Genomic DNA, 21,299 nt, shown 5'->3' with positions numbered 1-21,299 from the left:
CAAACGCTGAGCAGCGGAGTACCCCTTTAACCAATTTGCCTTAATCTCGCGAATGCAGAGAACTATTGAAAGAAAAGAAAAAGTTGTGCCCACAATCCTGATAACTAGCCCTATCTAGCTATTGACTAATTTACAACCTTGTTTTCCTACTCATGGATCCACTTTAAATATTAATGTGGAAAAAGTACATGATTTTACAAGTGTATTTGCTTTGTTGATTTTATGAAGCATGTTTATGGAATCTTACAAAAAATGTTTATGTAGTGGGTCTTATTCTAGAACATATGGTCTGATACCTGCCCACTCACTAGTCATTTACACATATGTAAATATGGTATGTTATTTGACTTTCCTTCATACATTGCAGCATATGTTTACTGCCATATGTTTCTGTCCCTTCATCTAGCTGATTAGCATAGTAGATGGCTAAACCTTAACATTTTCATTTGTCAAGTTTTCTCCTCTACAACAGTGCCATATTCTTTGTAACATAGCTATAGAGTGAGCAGTAAGCAACTACAATTCCCAGCAGAACTGTTGGTGGCGAGCTGCAGACCATTGCTTGTGTTTGCATTCCTATATACAATGGTCCCTCAAGTTACAATATTAATCGGTTCTGGGACGACCATTGTATGTTGAAACCAGAACTCTATGGAAACCTGGTAATTGGTTCTAAAGCCCCAAAATGTCATCCAAAAATTGGAAAAAAGTGAGAATTTAAGAAAAACAAGTAGATAACTAATATATACAAAGCAAGTCCTTACATATAAAAGTAAGAAAGATCTGCTGGGAGCTGTAAATCACTGTCTATGTCAGTGTTTGCTTAGCAGGGAGCCTCCAGCTGTTTTAAAACTACAACTGCCAGCATGCCCGGACAGCCAAAGGCTGTCCGAGCATGCTGGGAGTTGTAGTTTTGCAACAGCTGGGGGCACCCTGCTTAGGAAACCCTGGTCTATGTAGAGGACAGGAGCTTCTTCAGGGTCCTGTACAGTACATGCAATGTCCTAAAAAAAGTTACATGGAGTCGCCCTTACCTGGTGTCCAAAGGAGCAGCTATCCCTGGTACAGGTAAAGTGTACAGAACATGTAATACCTCCCTGTACTGTAGGGGGCGCTACCAGACATCAAACAGTGCATACGCTTCAGTAATACAGGGGTTTTACCAGGAAATTGCCCATTCTGATTGGTCAGTTCTCTCGGCCATTGACGAGTTTCACAGATCTGGACTGTCTTTGTCCAGATTGTCATTGTATGTTGAGTCTGGTTTCAACTTACAATGGTCTTTTCTGGACCATTGTATGTTGAGGCCATTGTAAGTTGAGGGATGACTGTATACAGCATTTAATACGTATCCAGTCTTGGCACAGAGTCACTAACCTCCTAGGTCGAAGGAGAATTAGTAATGGCTAAGTGGGCCCTTAGTTCTGTACATGAATTGCTGTCACAGAACTCCTATTGGCAGGAGACAGGATATTTCCACTTGAAGTGTAATGTGAACAGATGTTTGATTTCCTTGTTTTCTGTTTTGCTGTGGATGTATTTAATAAGAGTCTTGTCTAAAACCTCTCTGCTTGAGGGGTCAGCTGTTCAGCAGGGAAGTCTCCTTGTGGAAAGAGATTTAATGATTTTTTTCTTTTGTTCTTAGATGCTGCAGATTTATTTGCTCATGAATGTTCGCTTTATGTTTTTTTTTAGAGCCTGGGGTCACCTTTTTTTGCTACGGGTATCTGTGTTAGTCTAGAGGCCTGTACGGTCTCTCTATGGTTTCTTTTTATTAATAGTTAGCACTAGTCTTTGTTTATCATTAGAGAGTTTTTCCTTTTGGTTGATGCATTTAATGGTACCGTGCCATGCTGTGCTATGCCACTGGCACTGCTGCCGTGATGCCATGTCTGTGGGGTGGCGCATAGGATCTTTGTACAAGATGTAGCTATGACCATGTGTATTTCTTTCCATTGATGTTGCATTAATGGTACCTCTGCTTGAATAAAGATACATTATTGAGAAATCGGTGTGAGCTGGGAACCCAACTGATGGCTGAATGAAGACAGCCACAATGCTATACCAATTTATTTATTTATTTATAAAATTTTTTATGCTCCTTTTAAATTTTGTATGAGTTCACATTTCTGTCCCAAGTAAATAAAACTACAATCAAGTCTATGTAAATATCTTGAAGCCAAGTCTATATGGCTTTTTTGTTGTCCTTAGCATTTGTTGAATTTTACAGATGTCTTCGTCATTTCTCAGTAAAACCTAGTAGAAGTTATATAAAATTGGGAGTACACCTTGTTGAGGTATGTAACCATCCAAATGAAGAGACAAGAAGAATAACGCACTCAGCCTGAATGCTTCACTTGAAAATGCTTTATTCGTCCCGCTTCTAGTATGAACAAAGACCAGCTGAGGACACATTCTCCCCGTAGTGCAGAGTGCAAAGCAGCGGAGGCAGGGACGTCTCACCTGGACAATGGCGGCTGTTGCACGACAGACGGAGTTTCTTCAGGCGTGAAACGGCCAGGTGAGACGTTTCTGCTCCCATTGCTTTGCACTCTGCACTATGGGGAGACTGTGTCCTCAGCTGGTCTTTGTTCATACTACAGTAATCCCTCAATTTACAATGGCCTCAACATACAATAGTTTCAACATACAATGTTTTTTTCTGGACCATTGTAACTTGAAACCAGACTCAACATACAATGTACAGACAGTCCAGATCTGTGATGCCTGTCAATGGCCAGAAGAACCGACCAATCAAAATGGACATTCACTGGTAATACACCTGTATTACTGAAGTGCATACACTGACTGGTGTCTGGTAGCGCCCCCTACAGGGAGGTATTACATGTTCTGTACACTTCACCTGTATCAGGGTTACCTGCTCCTTTGGACACCAGGTGAGGGCGGCTCCATGTTACTTTTTTAGGGCATTTTGTGTACTGTACAGGACCCTGAAGAAGCTCCTGTCCTTTACATAGACCAGTGTTTCCTAAGCAGGGTGCCCCCAGCTGTTGCAAAACTACAACTCCCAGCATGCTTGGACAGCCTTTGGCTGTCCGGGCATGCTGGGAGTTGTAGTTTTGCAACTGCTGGAGGCTCTCTGCTTGGGAAACACTGACATAGACAGTGATTACAGCTCCCAGCAGATCTTTCTTACTTTTATATGTAAGGACTTGCTTTATTTATATTAGTTATCTACTTATTTTTCTTTGATCCTCACTTTTTCCTATTTTGGATGACATTTTGGTGGCTTCAGAACCAATTACCAGGTTTCCATAGAGTTCTGGTCTCAACATACAGTACCATGGTTTCAACATACAATGGTCATCCTGGAACCAATTAATATTGTAACTTGAAGCAACACTGTATATGCGGGACGAATAAATGATTTGCAAGCAAAGCATTAAGGGTGAATGCGTTTTTCTTCTTGTCTCTTCATGTCGATGGTTATATATTTACTAAGTGGAGTTGACACAGCTCACCCTTGTGCCCTCGCCACGACACGGACAGGACCGGACCCCAGTCCGTTGATAATAGAGCAAATGAAGAAAGAGTCCAGCGTGGCAATTCAAGCAATGCTCAATACTTTATTCAGCAATCAGCCAACATGGAAGACAGGTGATGCGTTTCGGCCACAGTGCGTAGCCTTAGTCGTACAAAAAAACAGACATAGGTGAATGTTATTTATAGAGGAAGGGGTGGAATCACCACATAGGGCTTGGCCCAGGTGTTTAACCCTCTCCCTCCCTAACAAACGAGATGACACTAAAAACGCATGAGAACAATATCTTGCCATGTGAATACATGTATAAACAAATTAAGTATAAAATCTGATTTCAAACATCAGTTATATATGTTATCTTCATACTTGAATAGTCGATCTAGATGTAACATCTGGCACAATCTTGAAGTTTTCTCTCTGTCTTTTTGTTGTTGCACATGAGCATATATAATGGTACATTATGAAGAAAAGTACAAATACAAAAAATATGTATAATTATATAATTTATAACGATATATAACTAGGAAAATTTCCAAAAAACTCCATATATAAAAGTCCAGGGGGTAATATGCCCATATGCGCTTCGTATAAGAAAGAGGAATAAAACTGGGAAAAGAAGAAAAAGACAAAAAAAAAAAAATGTAAAGATTTTTTTTCAATCGAAGTTGCATGAAAAAATAACCAAAAAGTTTTAAATAATTTTGCCTCAGTGAAAAGATAAATATGGAAAGAGAAAAACACAGGTACACAGACACAGAATTAGAGAGGGCTCAGATCAGCTAAAACACATAATAAATAGTATCATATTAAATGACATATGAAAATTTTTAGCCATATATGATTGATAGAAAGATAATAAAATGTGGACAAACAGAGAGATGATAAACCATGGAATATACATATATTCCATATAAATGGTTGACATCATCTCTGAGAATAACTACTGTTCAAGGTTCGTCCATTGCAAGTGTCTCCAAGGAAAAAAATAACTATATTATAAAACATAAAAGATTATATAAGTGCATGTATATATGCATTCCCAAAATAGGGACACTAATAGTGGAGGATAACATCCTGTCTTAAATTCATACCATTAGGATATCTTGTTTGAAGTTCCAATATCCAAAACACCTCTCTGTCAAGCAATTTCTGTCTGACGTTGCCGCCCCTCATGGGGTTAATGATCTTTTCAATGCCAAGGAGAGACAAGGAGGAGAAATCTCCCCCATGTTTCTCCACGCAATGTTTAGTAGCCATGGAAACATGTCGAGACAAGAAATGCGGGATATCTGAAAGGTGTTTCCTAATACGAACCTTAAGAGCATTCGAAGTACAACCCACGTATTGTATGCAGCATTTCTCATGTTAATAGATATATTACATTCACTGTATTACAATTAATGAAATGTTTAATATAAAACATTTTTGTCCAGTGACCATAGAAGTGAATGTTTTACTATTTTTCATGATGCCGCAGACAATACATTTGTTGTGTCCACACTTAAAACTACCACTAGTGTCTAACCATGTTCTAGTTGATGGATTGGTGGAAGTATAGAGACTCGGGGAAACAGATTGCCCTATTGTTTTGGCTTGTCTGGCAACACATTTGTAGCCATTTTCAAAAGCTTTCGCATATTGATTATCATTAGATATCATGGGAATGTATTTGTGCAAATTGTTGCAAACTGCCCTATAATCCTGACTGTATGTAGTAGAGAACACCAATTGTTTATTGTTGTTCTCAAGATTATTCTTGGGCTTGCTTCCATGTATAAGGGTATTTTTATTTTTTAGCCTAGCAATACTTTTGGCCCTTTCAAAGGTCCACTTTTTGTAACCCCTAGCTGATAACCGGTTGGAAATATCTTTGGCCTTTTTTTAAAATAATATCTCAGTAGAACAATTACGTCTTGCTCTGATCATTTCACCAACCGGAAGGTTGACAATAACATGAGAGGGGTGACATGACTCTGCTTGTAGGATTGAATTTACTGCCAACTCCTTACGGAAAGTCCTTGTGACAATTTTAGCTTGTTCTATATTACCACTTAGTGCTAAATCCAAAAAGCAAATTTCATCATACTCGCAGTTAACTGTGAAGTTCAGTCTACAGGGGTTATCATTAAGAAAGGTACCAAAGTCCTGCATGTCCGGCATAGACGACCCCCCAATAAGCAGGAGGTCGTCTATGTACCGGCCATGTGATCCGCATGAATGTTTTTGTCAGAAAATAGGTAATCTTTTTCCCACCATGCCATATAGATGTTTGCAAGGGATGGCGAGAATTTCTCTCCCATAGAAGCTCCGGTGATCTGCAGGAAAAAGCATTTGTCAAACATAAAAAAGTTATGTTTCAAAAGATAATTTACCACTAATAAAATGTATTACTGCAGATCACCGGAGTATGGGGCATAGGTGGACAAAAACCATTTGAAGGAGAGAATGGCTCCATCATGAGGTATTATAGAATATAGTGACGTGATGTCAGCCGTTATCCATCTCATGCCCGGCTTCCACTCAATGTTGTCCATGGCAACCAGAACATCTCTGGTGTCCTGGAGGAAGCCGGGCATGAGAGGGACCAACGGCTGAAGCCTGGAATCTACCCATTCACATAGTTTTTCTTTCAAGGAGCCTATGCCTACTACGATTGGGCACATGGGGGGAGGGAATACATTCTTATGTATCTTAGGCAAAGAGTGGAGAATAGCCATGATTATATATTTACTGTATCAGGTGCACCTGTACGTTCATCACCAGACTCCCTGCTATAGTAGTGCACACATAGCCACAAAGACAGGTTTGCCAATGAGACGTGGGCAGTGATGAGTGTGACACTTCTATGTGAATACCCTTTATTGAGGGCCTGTGAACACCCCTTCCTCCCCAAAAGTAGATTGCAATATCTAGTAACTTCTGGTGCCCTCACTCCACACATTTTTAAGGTTTCTTGATACAGCGCTCTGTTCATGGGTTTAAAGTACTGTCTGATAATTCGGGGAATCAGTCAGATGGGCATGAACTTAATTTTAATAATGGGATTGAATATAAATGAGTGGGCAGGATTATACAGTCAATTGATGTGTATTAGGCATACATGCCCCTTACTGTAAAACATTCAGACCTCCAGACTGTATAATCCCACCCATCACCTTATATTCACTCCCATTATTAAAGTTAAGTTCACACCCATCTGACTGATTCCATAAATTGTTAGACAAACTATGAGCCCTCATAATCTCAGGAACAGTGTATCAAGAAACTGTAAAAAGGTGTGTGATCAGGGCACCCTAAGATAATAATTTGGGGTTGGCCACAGGTTCTCCTTAATGTGAAACTCCAGGCAGATTTTTCGGAATTAAAGGGGTACTCCAGTGGAAACATTTTTTTTCATATCAACTGCCTCCAGAAAGTTAAACAGATCTGTAAATTACTTCTATTTAAAAAAATCTTAATCCTTCCAGTACTTATCAGCTGCTGTATACTACAGAGGAAATTGAGTTATTCTTTTCTGTCTGACCACAGTGCTCTTTGCTGACACCTCTGCCCGTGTCAGGAACTGTACAAAGTTGGAGCAAATCCCCATAGCAAACCTTCCCTGCTCTGAACAGTTCCTGACATGAACAGAGGTGGCAGAGAGCACTGAGATCAGACAGAAAAGAAGAACTCCACTTCCTCTGTAGTATACAGCAGCTGATAGGTACTGGAAGGATTAAGAGTTTTTTAAAAGAAGTCCTTTACAAATCGGTTTAACTTTATTGCACCAGTTGATATGATTTTTTTTTCCCACTGGAGTACCCCTTTAAGAGTTGTCCCACCAGGAATATGTAGCATAGTACTGAGTTGCACTCCTGTACCTTTCTGTCCTGTGTGGCGGACTCTATCTCAGTGTCCCCTGAGTCCACTCTTATTGTATATTATTGTGGGTCTGCAGCATTCTGTACAAGTCACAGCGAGTCCGCAAGTCTCCTAAGTCATTGGTCATCTCCTTGGGCCTAACTAGGCTGTAAAGACTATTCCATCTGTCTGCCTCAGTAAAGCTGCTGCTGTTCCTTAAATTGGCATCTGAGTCATTATTTGCCCCACGCCTAGCCCAGGATTCAGCGGCCATACCTAGGGTGGTGCAGAGTTTAACCACGCCCTGGCGTCACGAATACAAGGGGTTAATGCCATCTGCCCCTAGGGTAATAACATCTGCCCTCATCACATCCTCACCACAGTACACCATTTTTTTTATTCTTGAACATCTAAAGCAAGCTTTCAATGTTCTCTGTATTCTACTGCCTCAACAGCACCAGAAACAAAATGGTTACATCTTTCAGGGCTGTACAGGATAAGTTTAAAGGGAAACGGTCATCCTGTTAACCCACACTAAACCCAATACATTAAAGGGGTATTCCGGGCAAAAACATCTTATCCTATCCTTTCGATAGGGGATAAGATGTCTGATCGTGGGGGGCCCGCCGCTGGGACCCCCTGCGATTTCCCTGCAGCAGCCCGCATTCTATGCGTAGCTGCGTCTGAAGTTTCAGAAACCTCCGGGCTTCCGAGACGGGGACATGACGTCACGCCACGCCCCCTCCATTCATTTCTATGGGAGGGGGCGTAAGGGACGCAACACCCCCCTCCCATAGACATGAATGGAGGGGGCGTGGTGTGACGTCACTTCCCCGTTTCGGAAGCCCGGAGGTTTCTGAAACTTCAGACGCAGCTACGCATAGAATGCGGGCTGCTGCAGGGAGATCGCGGGGGGTCCCAGCGGCAGGCCCCCCGTGGTCAGACCTCTTATCCCCTATCCTTTCGATAGGGGATAAGATGTCTTTGCCCAGAATACCCCTTTAAGTTATAGTGCGGGTGAACAGGAGACTGATGCAGGGTCTCTGACTAAGATACGTACCTTCAGCCCGGAGCGGCATCCCTGTGAAGGTCCGCTTCTTTCTTCGGTAAATTGCGCACAGGAGGCGGGCCTGTCGGGTGAATTTGACTATTCATGAGCGCTAGTCACGTGAGCGCTCAGTTGGCACAAGCACTCATGTGTCCAGCACCAATGAATATTTAAATTCACCTGGCGGGCCTGCCTCCTGTGCGCAATTCACCAAAGAAAGAAGCGGACCTTCACAGGGATGCCGCTCCGGGCTGAAGGTACGTATCCTAGTCAGAGACCCTGCATTGATCTTCTGTTCATCCGCACTATAACCCAATGTATTAGGTTTAGTGTGGGTGAACAGGATGACTGTTTTCCTTTTTTTAAAAAAAAAATAAAAAATTTGTTCTGACTTTTTCTCTTTCTGTCTGCAGTTGAAGCTGCATCTCCCCAACTTTTTTCAAGCCCAGCCCCTGCATGCACTGGGGCAATGCGTGGCCGAAGGATTTTTTTAAAAAAAAAACCATGTGACCAGCTGATGAATCTGAGGCCATATAAGCTCGTTTTCCATTTTTAGCTACTTTTTTGGATTGCTAATATAAATTTATACTTAACAACCAAAATACCTTGATTTTTAAAGTGGATCTGCCGTCAGATAAAGCAAAATAGGGTACATTTACGTGGGTAACTGAAGTATTAAAATGTTAGTGAATCTTTAACCTTTTATTTTAATATTTCAGACAGTTACTCATGTGGCAATATCAAATATGTAAAAAAATAACTTTTTTGGTATACAATAGGAAAAGGGGTATACATTTTTACTGGAGGAGGGGTTTATTTACATTTTAATACAGCTTTTATTTATTTTTATAATGTTACACTTTTTATATAGCACGCCTATACGCATGGGGGTATATGCAGAGCATAGCACTCTAGTGTCTGTAGTACAAACACTATGGTGCAATGCTCCGCAAATACCCCCATGTGTATAACAGTGTGCAAAGGCCTGGGTCACACTGGCAGCGTGAGCAGGGCACATTATACAGCGGGCCAAATAAACTACCGGCTACAGGTGATTGTACAACGGCGGTCCGTGTGATGTCCTCCAGAGCAGGCTGAGGCACCACAAAATAGCAGAGACACGAAGAGGCACGCCAACAGATAGAGGCGGCGGGGGGGAGGAGAAGTCTGCAGCGCACCCTGATTGGTGAGCTCAGAGGGTGGGACTGGGGGTCAGGTTCTGTTCAGAGGCTGCAGTGATGTGGGATTTGTGGGACCCGCAGGCATAGCGCTTGACCAGCTGTATCTGCCAGTAGCAGCCTCATGACCGCCGACGCCTGCACGGCGAATCGGCCAATTATTTGATAACTGGATTTGTCAACAATCAATCCCATTATTGAATTTTATCGATAATATCGAATAATCGTTGCAGCCCTACATGATGATATGTCTACCTTACAGAGGGCATTTTAGTTTTGACAGATCCACTTGAAGACCTTTGCTGGCAGAACTTATCTGCATGTGGCAAACAGATTTTTTTTTCCCACTTGGAATCTGCACGGACTCCTCCTCAATAAATGACATGTCCCCTTTTTTTCCACCTGCTTCACATCTTTCAAATCTGCACAGTAAAGATCTGCAATATTTAAAGTGAAACTTACAGCTAGTTCACTTACACTGAACCCAATTTCCATAGCTATTGCGTGTGCACAATGCAGTCAAGGAACTGGCTCCCCTGCCTATATCTTCACCCTCACATCATGAGTATTTGAGAGACTGCTGGTAAGGGTAAGCACTCTTCTTCCTTGCTACACCCTTAAGGCAATGTGTCTGTGCTTTAAGAGAGCAGAGCACTCGCCCGCACTGGCAGGCTAGTGAATACATTTATAATAGACTGAAAGAATTCCCCACATAAATAACAGCTCCCACACAAAAACTAAACTAAATAACCAAAGAATGCAGCATGTTTGAAGATCACAATAATACTTTATTGATACACAAGATTAAAAACATGTGAAAAACACAAACTCCCTGCAATAGGGAGCACAAATAGAGAAATGCGGCCCTTGAAGAAGCAATCTGTTGGTGAAACGTCGAGCCGTGACCACTCACATCTAGTTACTTCACAAACCACTTGGTAATTATTATTCTGGAACTTTTTTGCTAATAGCACTATTACTTTCAGCCTATTGGGCGGCACTTGCATGGATCCACCTACAATCGCTATCATTAGTATTATGTTTTATATATGTGAGCCCTCATCTTTCTTCAGTTTTATGCTGGCATTTCTCTGTGCTCCCTATTGCAGGGATTTTTTATTTATTTATTTTTTTACATGTTTTTAATCTTGTGAACACACAGTATTATTTTGATCTTCAAACACGCTGTGTTCTCTGGTTATTTAGTAAATACATTTGCATATTCATGAGAAGGCCTGTCAGGGGCAGTGAGTATGGAGGAGATTGGGAACTCAGTGAGCTGGCTCCCTGCCTCCATTGCGCACAGGATTGCAATAGATACAAAAATATAAACGGCCAAAACTCTGGAAATACTTCACCAAAAAAATTTGAGTAACCTTTCTTTGTAAAGCTGTTTACCCGCACTATAATCCTGTATATTGGGTTTAGTGCAGGTGAACAGGCTGTCAGTTTCTCTTTTAAACAGCATTGTGGAATTATTATTAAAAATAAATTCAAGGCTGTTCGTGTCTTCACTGTGGGTGATGTATTAAAGCTGGTGTAGACGAAATGTGGAATGTTGCCCTCAGCCCAATCTAAGTGCAGTGGTAATAGATTGTATTCATTGAGGCTCTGCAGACAAAGGTATGAAGAGCTTGGAGATGAATGGTTATAGGCTTCTGGGCAATCTTAAAAATAAATATGAAAAGGAAAAAAAAGCAAGGGCAATTTGTATATCTGTTAGGCAGGTGTAATTAAACATAGCACTTTAGTCTCTTGCATAGCTAATACTGCACTTAGCTTTCAGTTATGTAATATATTATTTGTGATTCGACCTGACAGATTCAAAGTTATGTTACTCAGAGCCTGCAGAACTGAAAACAAACTAGAGAGGTTGGTTGTGAAACAAGTTTTGTGATCTGTTAAAGGGGTTTTCTGGAGGAGAAATTGTAAATTTAAATAACATAAGAAAGTTGTACTAACCTGTCACTGGTCCTCTCTCTGCCGGTGCTCTTGTCTGCTTTCAGTGCTTCATTTCTCTCCCCTGACATGCAAAAGATGCCTGCTTAGCCAGTCTCAAGCTAAAGTGGGTGAACAGGCATTGTCTACGTGTCTAGATGGATCAGCGGCAGTGGACTACAGCTTTCTTATATTACCTCCCTGTGCTTTTTTTTATTAAATTTTTTTTTTAAATTTTTTATATGTATTTATGTAAAATGTATTCCCCCTTTCAGGAGGGGGACAAAACCATAGTCTGGTATATTCTAAGAAATAATATAGATGCACCATTTGGATGTTTAACCAGCATTCTATATTTTTACGTGATTTTGGGTTCTTACCTGTACAGTCAATATATTTATTTTTAACAATGGTCTTTAAGCTACTTGCTCTAGGCTGCCAAAACTCTTTTTTGTAATAATATTTGTAATATGTACTGCCATTATTGTTTTTTTTTTTTTTGTTTTTTTTTAATCCCTTTACAATGGTGTCTGATCAGTTCCTAAAATGGACAGATATGTCAGCAGAGAGCACTGTGCTCAGGATTCAGCAGAGAACTCTGTGTTCCAAAAAGAAAAGAATTTCCTCTGTAGTATTCAGCAGCTAATAAGTATTGGAAGGATTAAGATTTTTTTAATAGAAGCAATTTACAAATCTGTTTAACTTTCTGGCACCAGTTGATTAAAAAAAAAAAATAATAATAATATTAAAATAAAATAAAAATAGTGTTTCACCAGAGTACCCCTTTAACCCCTTAAGGACGCAGGGTTTTTCAGTTTTTGCATTTTCGTTTTTTTCTCCTTACCTTTTAAAATTCATAAACCTGAAAATTTTCCACCTAAAAATCCATATTATGGCTTATTTTTTGCATCACCAATTCTACTTTGCAGTGACATTAGTCATTTTACCCAAAAATCGACGGCGAAACGGGAAAAAAAAAATCATTGTGCGACAAAATCGAAGAAAAAACACCATTTTGTAACTTTTGGGGGCTTCCGTTTCTACGCAGTGCATATTTCGGTAAAAATGACATCTTATCATTATTCTGTTGGTCCATATGGTTAAAATGATACCCTAATTATATAGGTTTGATTTTGTCATACTTCTGGAAAAAATCATAACTACATGCAGGAAAATGTATATGTTTAAAAATGTCCCCTTCTGACCCCTATAACTTTTTTATTTTTGATAGCCGCCGGGACCGAACCGATATGACGCGAGGACACCACGTGACCCCGCAGCATATCGCAGGAGCCGGCGGAGGACGTAAATATACGTCCTTTGCCGTTAAAGAGGTTATCCGGTATTAGATAAAATTACGCTTTCTTCCAAAAAGAGCACCACACCTGTCCTCATGTTATGTATGGCGTTACAACTCTGCTTCATTCACTGAGGACAAACGGTGTTGCTGTTTCTGAACAGCTATGTTTTTTCTATTCCTTGATAACCCCTTTAATAACCTTGCTGCTGCTATGGATTGTACCCTGGAGGGGGGCCACTTTAAGTACCCAAAGTTCCTTTACTCCTCCTGTCAGCTCTAATGTCACTTAGAGCTCAAAGCCGAGAGCTGATCTCCTGTATGATAAAATATGGTAGACTATTATATCTTGACACATGAACAAACCAGTTTATCATTTTGTTGAGAGTGTGTGTATCTATATACAGTGGTCCCTCAAGTTACAATATTAATTGGTTCCAGGATGACCATTGTATGTTGAAACTGTTGTATGTTGAGGCATTGGCCGGCATTTATCATTGTAAGTGAAGCATTTTTCTACACCTTTTTTGTGTGCTGATAATGTGTAGGAGACCAAATGTATTAAATGGTCACAGAGTTTTTGATACATTTTGTGCAGGTCACATTTTCAGAAATTTCTCTCTTCACATACACCAAAAAGCTTAGCCAAATCTGGGCTGGTGTAGTTTTAGAGACTTTTCAGTGGCTCTGCGTGCCTTTTTTGTGCCTTTTCATAAAAAGGCGCAGTTCATAAAACCCTTCCATATCATGTGGATTGCAACTCAAAACCAGCAGAGATATGTAAACCAAAAGGCACAAAAAAGTGCAAATAAACCCTGCTTGCGCCTTTTCTAGACAATGATAAATGTCAGCCCATAACTCTATGGAAACTGGTTATTGGTTTGAAGGCCCCCAAAATGTCCAAAAATAGGAAAAAGTGAGGAATAAATGAAAATACCGTATTTATCGGCGTATAACACGCACTTTTTAGGCTAAAATTTTTAGCCTAAAGTCTGTGTGCGTGTTATACGCCGATACACCCCCAGGAAAGGCAGGGGGAGAGAGGCCGTCGCTGCCCGCTTCTCTCCCCCTGCCTTTCCTGGGGTCTAGAGCGCTGCTGTCGGCCCTTTTCACCCCCTGGTTATCGGCACCGTTGCCCGTTCTGTCCACCTGACTATCGGTGCCGGCGCCGATAGCCAGGGAGAGAGAAGCGGCGCCGACAGCCAGGGGGAGAGAAGGGGCAGCGGCACCCATTGCCGGCGCCGCTGCCCCGTTGCCTCCCCCCATCCCCGGTGGCATAATTACCTGAGTCCGGTCCGCGCTGCTCCGCTGCTCCAGGCCTCCGTCGTGCGTCCCCGGCGTCATTGCTATGCACGGCGCGGCGCATGACGTCAGAGCGCCGCGCCGTTCAGCGCATAGCAATGACGCCGGGGACGCACGACGGAGGCCTGGAGCAGCGGAGCAGCGCGGACCGGACTCAGGTAATTATGCCACCGGGGATGGGGGGAGGCAACGGGGCAGCGGCGCCGGCAATGGGTGCCGCTGCCCCTTCTCTCCCCCTGGCTGTCGGCGCCGCTTCTCTCTCCCTGGCTATCGGCGCCGGCACCGATAGTCAGGGGGACAGAACGGGCAGCGGCGCCGATAACCATGGGGTGAAAAGGGCCGACAGCAGCGCTCTAGACCCCAGGAAAGGCAGGGGGAGAGAAGCGGGCAGCGACGGCCTCTCTCTCCCTGCCTTTCCTGGGGGTATATCGGGGTATACACGCGCACACACGCACCCTCATTTTTTCATGGATATTTGGGTAAAAAACTTTTTTTACCCAAATATCCGTGGTAAAATGAGGGTGCGTGTTATAGGCCGGTGCGTGGTATACCCCGATAAATACGGTAAGTAGATAACTTTTATACAGATGATGTAAGTCCTTTACATATAAAAGTAAGAACGAGCTCTTAGAAGCTGTAAAATTACAGTAAACATAATGTCCTAAGAAAGTAAAATGGAGCCGCCCTTACCTGGTGTCCACAGGAGCAGCTAACTGTGGCATAGGTAAAGAGTGGTATAGAACATGTAATATATTTCTGTATTGTAGGGGGCGCTACCAGACACCAGTCGGTGCATGCACTTCAGTAATACAGGGGTTTTACCTGTGAAATGTCTATTCTGATTGGTCAGATCTTCCAGCCATTGACATGTTTCACAGATCTGAATTGTCCGTAGCATTGTATGTTGAGTCTGGTTTCAAGTTATTGTTCCAGAAAAGAGGCCACTGTATGTATGTATGTATGTATGTATGTGTGTGTATGTATATATATATATGTATATATATATATATATATATATATATATATATAATGTGTGTGTGTGTGTATGTATATATATATATATATATATATATATATATATATATATATATATATATATTATATATATATATATGTGTGTGTGTATATATATATATATATATATATATATATATATATATATATATAGCCATATGTATGTTAGGCTATTGGGATTAGTACAAAGTAATATATTTTGGAACCATATTCCCTTTTTGTAACAAATCAGACATGCAGATGCTGGAATTTTGTTTCTCCCAGGAGGAAGTTTGAGTGATTTCTATTTAGAAAACAAGTCTTCAAGAAATTCTTTAACCCTTGTTCTCAGTCTTCCCATATCCGTTAATGCAACGCACATAAACTTTCCATTTTTATGAGGACAGTCTAGGTCATGTTAACCCAGAAAATAATTTGAGTGACTGAGTTTCCCTTTCACCTAACGTAAATTAACCTGTTTCTTCCACCTACCTCACCCTCGGCCCATACACATGCACGCAGAGGAGTAGAGGCTACTGCCAGACAACTCTGGTGTTGACTTTGTATTAAAAACCTGTTTAATTCCAGCTGGCCCATTCAGGAGGAGAGGGTGAAAAAAGCAGAGATGGTGCTATATAGTGCATTTCATCAAAATTTGCTTTCCAAAAGCCAAATGTGGCTCCTTCTCTTCTGAGCATTGTAGTGCGCCCGCAGTGCACTTGAAGTCCACACATGGGGTATTTCCATACTCAGAAGAGATGGGGTTACAAACTTTTGGGGGCATTTTCTGCTATTACCCCTTGTAAAAATTTAAAAGCAGCATTTTAGTGAAAAATTTATAAATTAATTTACACATCCAACTTTAATGAAAAGTCGTCAAACACCTGTGGGGTGTTAAAGGGAACCAATCATCAGATTTTACCCTATATAACGCTTGGCAAAGCGTTATAAAGGGTAAAATCTTTCACCATTCCCGGGGGATGCTCCTGCCCCCAGAGATGGTGAAGATATGAAGTTATTAACTAGTCACCGCCGCCGCCGTAAGTAGTCACCTGGGCGGGGAGCTCTTCTCACCTACTCCCGTTCTTCAGCCGGCAGCGACGCCTCTCCGCTTGATTGATGGGCCGCGTCATTGTTCCGCTCACTGAACAGACGGAGCAGAGTGATGACGCTGCCCATCAATCAAGCGGAGGGGGCGTGGCTCCCGGCCGAAGAACGGGAGTAGATGAGAAGAGCTCCCCGCCCAGGTGACTACTTACGGCGGCGGCGGTGACTAGTTTATAACTTCATATCTTCACCATCCCTGGGGGCAGGAGCGTCCCCCGGGAATGGTGAAAATAAACATTTTATCCAATATAACGCTTTGCCAAGCGTTATATAGGGTAAAATCTGATGATTGGTTCCCTTTAAGGCTCACTTTACCCCTTTATGTTGCTTGAGGGGTATAGTTTCCAAAATAGTATGCCATGTGGTTGTTTTGTTTTTTCCTGTCCTGGCTTCCTAAATGTGACATGCCCCCCAAAAACCATTTCAGAAAAACTCACTCTCCAAAATCCCATTGTCTCTCCTTCCCTTCTGAGCCCTCTACTGCACCCACCGAACACTTCACATACACATGAGGTATTTCCTTACTCGAGAGAAATTGGGTTCCAAATTTTAGAAAGATTTCTCTCCCTTTACCCCTTGTAAAAATTCAAAAACTGGGTTTACAAGAACATGCGAGTGTAAAAAATGAAGATTTTGAATTTTCTCCTTCACTTTTCTGCTATTCCAGTGAAACACCTAAAGGGTTAACACACTTACTGAATGTCATTTTGAATACTTTGAGGGGTGCAGTTTTTATAATGGGGTCATTCCTTGGGGTATTTCTTATATGAAGGCCCTTCAAATCCACTTCAAAACTGAACTGGTCCCTGAAAAATTCTGATTTTGAAAATGTTGTGAAAAATTGGAAAATTGCTGCTGAACTTTGAATGCCTCTGATGTCTTCCAAAAGTGAAAACATGTCAACTTTATGATGCCAACATAAAGTAGACATATTGTATATGTGAATCAATATATAATTTATTTGGAATGTCTATTTTCCTTATAAGCAGAGAGCTTCAAAGTAAAAAAAAAGCAAAATTTAAATTTTTTCATAAAATTTTGGAATTTTTCACCAAGAAATGATGCAAGTATCGAAAAATGTTTCCACTAAAATAAAGTAGAATATGTCACGAAAAAACTATCTCGGAATCAGAATGAAAGGTAAAAGCATCCCAGAGTTATTAATGCTTAAATTGAAAGTGGTCAGATGTGCAAAAAACGCTCTGGTCCTTAAGGCCAAAATGGGCCTGGTCCTTAAGAGGTTAAACAATATGTGCAGTGACAGGTCTGTTTCCGTAGACTTTAAGGGTAGGGTCACATGTAGTGCATTTGCGGAGGGTTTCCCACAGCTAAAATTCAGCTCCGTGTTGCGGATGTGCTACGTGTGACCGTACGCTGATATGAATACATTATTTAAAACAAGTGATTTATTTTCTTAATACTCCATTTCATAGCTATATTTTTAGTAAATAAATAAATATGGCTAATTTGACAATGTGTAAAAAAAAAATGACATCAGAGTTATTCCAAGCGCATGCTTGGCTGCTGCTTAATGGGACCGATTTATTAATCATTATTTAGTCATTTTAGGGACATGGGACAAATGTTCACATGGTAGGAGTCCTATACAGTGCAAGCATAGTTAAAGTTTCACATATCTACAGGATAGAGGGTACATATCTGATGGATTGGGATTGATCCACTGGGGCCCCCACTGTACAGCTACCTATAACCTGTCCTGTGAAGATGACCCATGGTTTACCATGCGTGCACTGTGTACACTAGTGTGGATGTTGATTTGCATTGAGGCACATTGTTTAGTTGTTGAATGACAATTAGTGTTAGCAACTTAATAGCTGCATTAAAATGAATTACATCCTTTACATTCTTTGTTCTTATAAATATAACCATTCCCGTTCCTCTGTATCTATGCAATATCCCCGAAAGGGAGCAATTACCATCTCCATCTTTCCATGCCATGTCTTCATTGAAATTCTCCGGTGCATTGGGTTGAATAATTGAATAGATCTTTCTTTATGGCTCATATCAGCACAGTAAAAGGGTTTATGTAAATAAAACTGTTATTGTAGTGCTGTAGTTGCTCTGATGCTCAGAGCATCTGTTCACCATTCTGGTATTTGTGACAGTAAGATTAGGGCAGTCAACACTATTCTTCACCCATTATGGTTTTGTCATAAGACTTTAGTTATAAAATATATTTACATTCTCTTTGCTATCAATAAATAATTGGAAACCATTTTGCTTTAAATTCAGAAAGTCAAAGCATTTTGGGAGATATTTATCATTGTTTTGCTGTGCAAAAATATAAAATATACAAATAACATCATGGAGGGGTAGATCCAATAGTTAGCAAAACAGAACACAAATTCCAGGCTAACAAAAGGTAGCTACAGTGAATCATAAAGGACATATAAACATAAACAAAAGCATCTAATTCCTTTGCGCCAAAACAGTATGATCAGTACCTTTAGTGCAAAGTCCTTTTTTGTGTGTTTTTTTTTTAAATTTTATTTATTTTTTGGCCGGTTATCGAGCTGTCTCCACCATAGCGTTTTCAACACCTAGGCCATTGTGACTAGGATTTTCACCGCTCCCTGGTCTCAAAGCTCGGGGTTCTCACTTTGTCCTATCCAGTTTATTAGGTGAGCGACAATTTAGGGCGATTTGGCTCATGGAGCAAACCAAATGCTGGAATACACTCTCTAGCTGGTTGTTAGAAAATACAATGACAGCAGTGGTGTCTCCAGCTGTTGCCAAATGGGAAATCTAATACAGCATGACAATATTAGCTTGTCTGGCATGTCCAAATTGTATGTACTAATCTGTCCAAATATATTGCTCTTCATAATAATGTATTGCTCTTTTTCAAAAAACAATTGTCACATAACCCTGCTTGGTGCTTAGTTGGTTAATTTGGATTACTCTATTCTAAAAGAGGACTCCTTTCTAAATAAATTGTTCCCCATGCTTGAAATTCTTTTCACTGTGGTCTGTCTTTTTTTTAACCCCTTAATGACCACGGGCGTAAACTTACATCCTTGTGCGGAGGTACTTCGCGCACCAGTACGTATATTTCCGTCCTGTACATGACCGTGAGCATCGGAGTGGTGCTTGTGTCATGCACTGCAGGTCCCGGCTATTATCAGCAGCCGGTGACCCGTTGTATTGGCGGACATCAGCGATCACGCCGATGTCCGCATTAACCCCTCAGATGCCATGATCAATACAGATCGCGGCAATGCGCACATTTAAATAGATGATCGGATCGCCTGTGGCGCTGCCACAGGGTTCCAATCATCTAAAATGTCGGCTGGAGGTCCCCTCATCTCCCTCCGGCCGTCTCCTGGGGTCTTCTGCTCTGGTCTGAGATCGAGCAGACCAGAGCAGTAGATAGTTGATAACACTGATCAGTGATATGTCCTATGCATAGCAGTGAACAGTATTAGTAATCGAATGATTGCTATACATAGTCCCCTATGGGGACATTGAAAGTGTAAAACAAAAGTAAAAAATTTAAAAAATATGTGAAAAATCCCCCCCCCCCCCCCAATAAAAATGAAAATTGTCCCCTTTTCCCATTTTACCCCCAAAAAGCGTAATAAAAAGATGTATAAACATATTTGGTATTGCTGTGTGGTGCATAAATGTGCATAAATGTTAATGATGCCGTACGGTGAACGGCATAAACGTAAAAAAAAAAATTCAAAATTGCTGCTTTTTTGTCACATTTTATAAAAAAAAAAAAAAATTAATTAATAAAAAGTGATTTTATAAGTTTTATGTAAAAAATTTGGTATTAAAAAAAAAAGTACAGATCACGGCGCAAAAAATGAGCCCTCATACAGCCTTATATACGGAAAAATAAAAAAAAGTTATAGGTGGTCAAAATAGGGCGATTTTAAATGTACTGATTTTGTTCCAAAAGTTTGAGATTTAGGGTGCGTTCCCACAGGGCGTATACGCAGCGTATTTGACACTGCGCAAAATTTACGGCAGCAGCGGGAAATACTCTGTGTATTCCTTGCTCACTAGACACACAGGGCTTTCCGGTGGCAGCCCTATGTGTGTAGTGAGTTTTAGAGGCAGGGCCGTGTGTCGGCGTGTCTGTGACGCGCGGCTCCGCCTCAAAAACTCACTGCACACATAGGGCTGCCGCCGGAAAGCCCTGTGTGTATAGTGAGCAAGGAACACGCAGTGTATTTCCCGCTGCTGCCGTAAATTTTGCGCAGCGTCAAATACGCTGCGTGTACGCCCTGTGGGAACGCACCCTTAAGCGGTACAATAACAGGAAAGTATGTAATCATGGGTATCATTTTAATCATATTGACCCACAGAATAAAGAAAACATGTCATTTTTACCCTAAATTGTACAACGTGAAAACAAAACCCTCCAAAATTTGCTAACTTGTTGTTTTTATTTAAATTTCCTCCCTAAATTTCCTCACCGTACATTTTATGGAAAAATGAGATGTGTAATTCGAAAGTACAATTGGTCTCGCAAAAAACCAAGCCCTTTTATATGCGTCTGTAGATGGACATATAAAAAAATTATGGGTTTTAGAAGGCGAGGATGAAAAACGAAAAAATAAAATTGGCCTGGTCCTTAAAGTGAAAATGGGCTTGGTCCTTAAGGGGTTAAGCCAAGTTGGTCATGGTCTTCATTTGCATTTTTTTTTTAAACGTTTTTAACATAGACACTGTTCTCTGCATGGGCAACTGCACAGCCCTGCAACCCACAGACTGCTGGGTTACTACAAATCAGCTCCCGTTTGGCACTCCACATCTGTGCCTGATACAGGCAGATCCAATGTTTATTTAAAGGAAAACTGTCACATGTTTACTCCCGCACTTTCCACAGATACTGATGGATAGTGCGGGAGACGCTGATTCCAATGAGCCCTACCTTGCCCGGATCTGCCCAGCCGTTCGCCCGCAATCATAGTTTTTATTATGTGTTGAAATCTTCCTGTAACTGGCACGGGTGGGGCTTCTGCGGTTAACTGGCACTGACGTCAGCGCCACATATGAATATTCATCCCCCCTCCCTCCAGTTAGGAGCGGCGAAGAGAGGGAGAACTGGAGGGAGGGGCGATG

At 41.1% G+C, this 21,299-nt stretch overlaps 1 protein-coding gene across 2 annotated transcripts in view; it reads left to right on the top strand.

The window, feature by feature from the left end:
* Positions 1-21,299, top strand: part of GTF2F2 (general transcription factor IIF subunit 2) — a 212,977-nt gene that overhangs the window by 50,974 nt on the left and 140,704 nt on the right. The window lies entirely within an intron of this gene.

Source organism: Hyla sarda, chromosome 2 (genome assembly GCF_029499605.1).
Source record: "Hyla sarda isolate aHylSar1 chromosome 2, aHylSar1.hap1, whole genome shotgun sequence".
In the NCBI taxonomy this organism is placed as follows: domain Eukaryota; kingdom Metazoa; phylum Chordata; class Amphibia; order Anura; family Hylidae; genus Hyla; species Hyla sarda.
Note: the sequence above shows the minus strand (reverse complement) of the source record. Positions and strands in the feature narration are given on the sequence as shown.